This window comes from Meriones unguiculatus, chromosome 4 (assembly GCF_030254825.1).
Source record: "Meriones unguiculatus strain TT.TT164.6M chromosome 4, Bangor_MerUng_6.1, whole genome shotgun sequence".
In the NCBI taxonomy this organism is placed as follows: Eukaryota; Metazoa; Chordata; class Mammalia; order Rodentia; family Muridae; genus Meriones; species Meriones unguiculatus.
Genome location: NC_083352.1, coordinates 89,938,903 through 89,944,373, shown reverse-complemented (window position 1 = coordinate 89,944,373; position 5,471 = coordinate 89,938,903).

Sequence of the window (5,471 nt, the reverse complement as noted above, 5' to 3'; positions counted from 1 at the left end):
TTCAAGGCCAGCCTGGTCTACAACGCAGTCCAGGACAAACAAGGTTACACAGAGAAACCCTGTCTCAAAAAAAAAAAAAAAAAAGAAAAACAAACAAACAAACAAAACAAAACAAAACCCAAAACACCAAATGTAGTCTGCCGATTACAGAGAGCCAAATACTGTGTGACTCCGCTTACAGCGTGAACAGCCTGGCCTAAGGCGGGTGGGAAACCACCCATCTGAACCACAGAGGGAGGGAGGGACGAAGAGAGTAAGGGAAGGAGGGAGGGGAGCTCATCCAGACTCACACACAGGGAGACTCCACAAGGCAGGGAGAGGGCCATGCAGTCATGTTTGTATGTCAGAGAAAGAGAGAGACCCTGAGACCAGATTCTAGCATGGCTCATAGTTATGAGAGGATCCTGTCTCCCGCTTTCTGGGTAGCTGGGGGGTGGCTAACTCCCTAAGATCCCTCTGGCAGGCACAGCTGGTTTGCCCTATCCCCCAGGCCCTTCACTCTACTTCCACAGCCCCAAGCCCACATTCATTCCAGGGCTTCTCTGCACATGAGTAGGCCCTCCTGCTGTCGGTTACAGGATCCAATCTGTCCCTGCTCTGACTGATGTCACTACTGTGGCATGCACCGAAGAGAGGAGTGGAGAGATGGTGTTCTAGGGACAGTGGGGAAAGGTGAAGTGTGGCCCCAGAGACTGCTGGGTTGTTCTGTGGCCGCAACCCCATCACTTTCTTCTATGCCTGCTCCATCTGCAGGAGGGCTTCCCTCTAGTCTCTGGTGTTTGTTTGTCAGGTGAGCGTGCTCTTCCAGGCCACACCCTCTGCCTCACCTCGGTCAAGCATCCACCCACAATGCCCTGTTGCAGCATGCTAGGATGCTTCCGGGGAGCTGGAAAGCTGATGCAGAAAACGGTTGGTTCTGAAGTGGGGAGTGGCTAGGTGGGCCCCTCAAACTCACAGGCAGGCTGTGAGCAAGCAACAAAGGGGCAGGAAAAAACTGCCCTTCCCCGGATGTCTCCGGGGTTGATGGCCACACTCACACATATTCTGTCCTTGAGGATCTTGAGTGGCTTCTCTGCCAGAGCAATAAATCCAACTGAGCCAAATTATACGTTTGAAAGCAGGTTTATTTGAAGTAGCTCTCAGATGTGTTCCCCAGCTCATGATCTCACAGGCTCCTAGGCTGAGGGAAAGGCTTCCTGAAGGGGGAGAGGAGGGAGTGGTGACGTGACAGTGAGGTACTGGGGTTATAGCCTTATTAGGGGAGTTTAGGGCCCTATAGGGTGCACTTAGGTTAAGTGGTCACTTTGGAATCCGCAGCTAGGAGCTGGTTTATCCAGTGTTTTGTGAGAGCTTTTGCAAGTGCAGGCTTCTGGCCAAAAGAGAAAGGAGGGGGGTCTCCTTGTCTATTCCATCTTGGCCTTTGTCTCCAAACCTCCAGCCTAACAGCTCAGACTCTTCAAATCAAATCCGGTGTGTGAGCTGTGGTCATGTAAGAGAACATATCAGGTAGAACTTCAAACACACACAACGATGCCTGTAACTCGCCAGGGTAAACTGAAAAGGAAGGAAAAACAACGACAGCAAGGAAATGGGGGAAGCTGGGGAATGCTGACCAAATGGACCAAAGCATTAAGATGGATTAATCAGCTGGGGTTGGTGGTGCATGACGTTTCGTTTTAGACATCCCACAGTCCATACCTGCGGCAGGGTGTGGCTGGCATGCCCCACCCCTACCCTGAACTTCCTTTTCCCTTCCATAAGCCAGACATCTTGGTCCCCCTACCTCTTAATCACTCTCTTCTCCTTTCCGCGTTTCCTCTCTCTCCTCACTCTGCATGTTTTTCTCTCTCCACCTCCCCATGCATGGCGGTGGAGGAGAGCTGCTTCCAATAAGCCTGCACTTATATACTGTAACTTCATCTTGCCATTAGCTCATTCTGGCGTTTCAATCACACGCCTTCAATCCCAGCACTCAGAGGCAGAGGGAGGTGGATCTCTATGGGCTAGAGGCCAGCCTGGTCTACATAGTGGGTTCTAGGACAGCCAGGGCTATACAAAAACTCTATCTCAAAACAAACAAACAAACGAACAAACAAACAACAACAACAAAAAGTCAGCAAGATGGCTTAGTGGGTAAAAAGGCTCTTGTCACCAAGTCTGATGAGCTGAGTTCAATCCCTGGTCCTATATGATGGAAGGAGAGATATCAACTCCTGATTTGACCTCTTCACATGTACTGTGATACATACAGACGCACACACACACACACACACACACACACACACACACACACACAATTATTCCTCTTGGGGCTGGACAGTTTTGTGGAGACCAGGCACATTTTGATTCATCTGTTCACTGATGAATGTTGGGGTTCAGCATTTCCCTTTGGCTGCTGTGAACAACCATGTGCAGGTTTTTGTTTTCCCTGTTGTGTCCGTTTTCTTGTAATTCTCTCTTTTGTCCCGCCGGCGGGTTCTGGAATCACGTTTGGTGATAAGCTCCCTTTACTGCAGGCCCTGTTTGTAGTCCAGGTCCCTTTGCGCCTGTTAATAGCCTGTAATGGATGGCGCTGTAGTTCGGCCATTGTCCACAAGGCGGCGCTGATATCTAGGTCTCGGCTCCAGCACCCACGTGCTAAACCCACAGACTGCGGCTTTGCACCCAGTACTCCTGTGACCAGCTCACATCCAGGTACCCAGAGAGATCAGGCTCCTGTTGTTTTCACCCCAGACAGCTGCTTCCAGCCCAGGATTGCGGTGTCTTGGGTGTAGAAGCCCTTGCCCCAGGCAGCTCATCACACCTGCCTGCCTTTGTGTTTACGGATTAACTGCTTCTCTTACACTGACTGAGCCGGATTCACACGCCCGGGGCCAAGAATTACATAGTCCCCCTCCCCCCCTCCCCCCCGCCAAGTACTGGTACTGTTTATAGGAGAACACACAGGCATCAGTCCCCTTCAGTCTGTGGCCGTTCCCAAGGAGAAAGTTCTAGTCTTTGGAGATCCGGCACTCTTAGCTTAGCTAGTGGGGACTGGCCTCCTTGTCACGTGGGGGTGGGGTGGGGTGGACCACGTGACTCTGGTCTAAACTTGGTCCCGTCTCTGTAGCACCAGCGCAATGAAGGCAGCCCACATCAGCCGGGACCGTGGACGCCAGCGGTATAGAACGCTTTCTCTTTGCAGGTGACTGATGGCAGTCAGGCTCTTCTAAGGCTCCAGACACACCAGAAGCCAGAATGGGCACAGCTGGAAATGAAGCTGAGATAGAGGTGGACCCAAGAGATGGAAGCCAAAGGAAGCAGCCCCCAGCCATCCCAGGACTCAGACCGCGGGACCCCTTCCCCCTTCCCATGAATGGGATTTGGCTTGACACTACAGTAATCCTCCTGTAGCATTCCCAAGACACAGTTGACGAATATTCCGTGCAGCATGACAGTCTGATAGGCATCTACATCCGAAAACAAAACAAAAAGGCTGCTCGTGGTAACCTTTGAGTGAGATGCGGAAGGTAGGACCCACTCCCGAAGGTTTCAAGGGCTCACTACTGTCACAGCTGCCTCGTGGCCTGCCCCCCTCCCCCTGTCCTCTGTTCCCTTTTTGTTTTATTGAGACAGGTTCTCACTCTTTAGTCAAGACTGGCCTCAAACTCTTGGCCACCCTCCCGACTTCTTGAGTCTTATAAATCTTGGGATTACAGGGTTTATCTTTGCCAGCAGCCATTCAATTTTATAGTTTCTTTGAGGCAGGGTTTCTCTGTGTAGCCCTGGCTGTCCTGGAACTCATTCTGCCCTAGTACTCAAGAGATCTGCTGCCTCTGCCTCCTGAGGCCTAAGGTGTGTGCTACCATACCAAGTGTCTGACTTTTAAAAATTGTATTTACTTATTTCTCTGTGTGTGCAGGCACACACATGCATATATATATATATATATATATGGAGGTCAACGGACTTCACGGGGTCATCACACTCAAATAAGCTTTTTACCCTGAGAGCAATCTCTCACGGCTCCACCATCCCCTGCTTTTTTAAAGCAAATCTTTTAACACATAATTTATTTGTATTGGCGTTTTGCCTGCGTCTTCTGATGGTGTCAGATCCCCTGGAGCTGGAGTTACAGTTTTTAGCCGCCATGCGGTTGCTGGGAACGAACCTGGGTCCTCTGAAGAACAGCCAGTGCTCTTAACCTTTGAGCCACCTCCCCATCCCCCTACCATCCCTTTAACTCCCTTGAGGACAGCTTCTTCTTCACTGGCTGTTGTACTTGCTTTCCATATCCTGATATGTTTATTTGCAAGTTGAGTAAGAGCTGTGACCTTCGCCCCAGAGCTTCCAGCCAGGCTCCTAACTATGGACCATGGACTTTGAGTAAGTTCAACACTCCAAGACACAAGTGTAGCCGTGCCAAGAACAGTATAATTCCTCACAAGCACTGTTGCTAATTGCTTACTAACTTTTTACGGCAATCGTCACGGACACTGATATATATATATATATATAGCAAATCATCTACAGATGGCACAAGGTATCCCTTGAAGGCTTACGACCCACACTTTAGGATGGGGCGGGGTTGGGCTATGGTCATAGCACTCCTGTTTATACACAGGCAGGGCAGACGTCCCCGGCATCTAAAAACCTCTGGGAATGGAACCTTTCAGAAGGTGAGGTAGAAAGCAAATGAACCCAGAAGCCTGCTCAAGAGCCTTCTACTATGAGTGGATCATCATTACATGTGTCAAGGCCAAGAGCCTTCTCCCTGAAACAGAATTGGAGCTTCTAGAAGTTACTGAGTTGCCAGTCCAGGCCCCAGTCCCCGCCCACCGCCATTCCTCTTCTTACTCCCTGAGAACCTGCCTCCTCCGGCCACCTCTGTGGGTTGCTGTCACTAATGCCTCCACCTCCTCTTGGTTCTGGGCGTGTGAGGCAGCCTGGGAGCACAAAGCAACTTCTGGAGATTGCCCTTTTGCTGACTCTAGTCCAGGTAAGCAGCCACGGGGACTGACGCCGAGTCATGAGATACCTTGATGGAAAGCTGACCCGGATCACCCTGGAAAGGATCAAACGGGTCGCCACCCACCCACCCAGCGTCCTGGGAGACTTCCAAATTGTAGCAGCAGCCATGGATAACCATGCCTCCCTCTCTCTGGCTAACGTTCCTCATCGGCCTAGAATTACCTGAGAGAATCACAGACACGAGCGCCAAGAGAGGGAGGGCCACACATTCTGTGACACCATCAAACAGTGGGAACACTCCAGCCGGGTACCAGGCGCACCCCTGGGCTGGTGACCAGAGGCAGGCACCCAGGAGTTGAGAGGAGTCCTCCTGCCTTTAATCACTTTTGGTCTGGGAAACAGCAAGGTGCTAGCGTCCCAGAGCTAATTCAGTACCAACCGGGGCCCTTTTCCCTCCCACAGTGGGGTGTTACAGCGGAGATAAGATTCAGAATCTATTTCTTAGAGAACTGAGCCTGTGG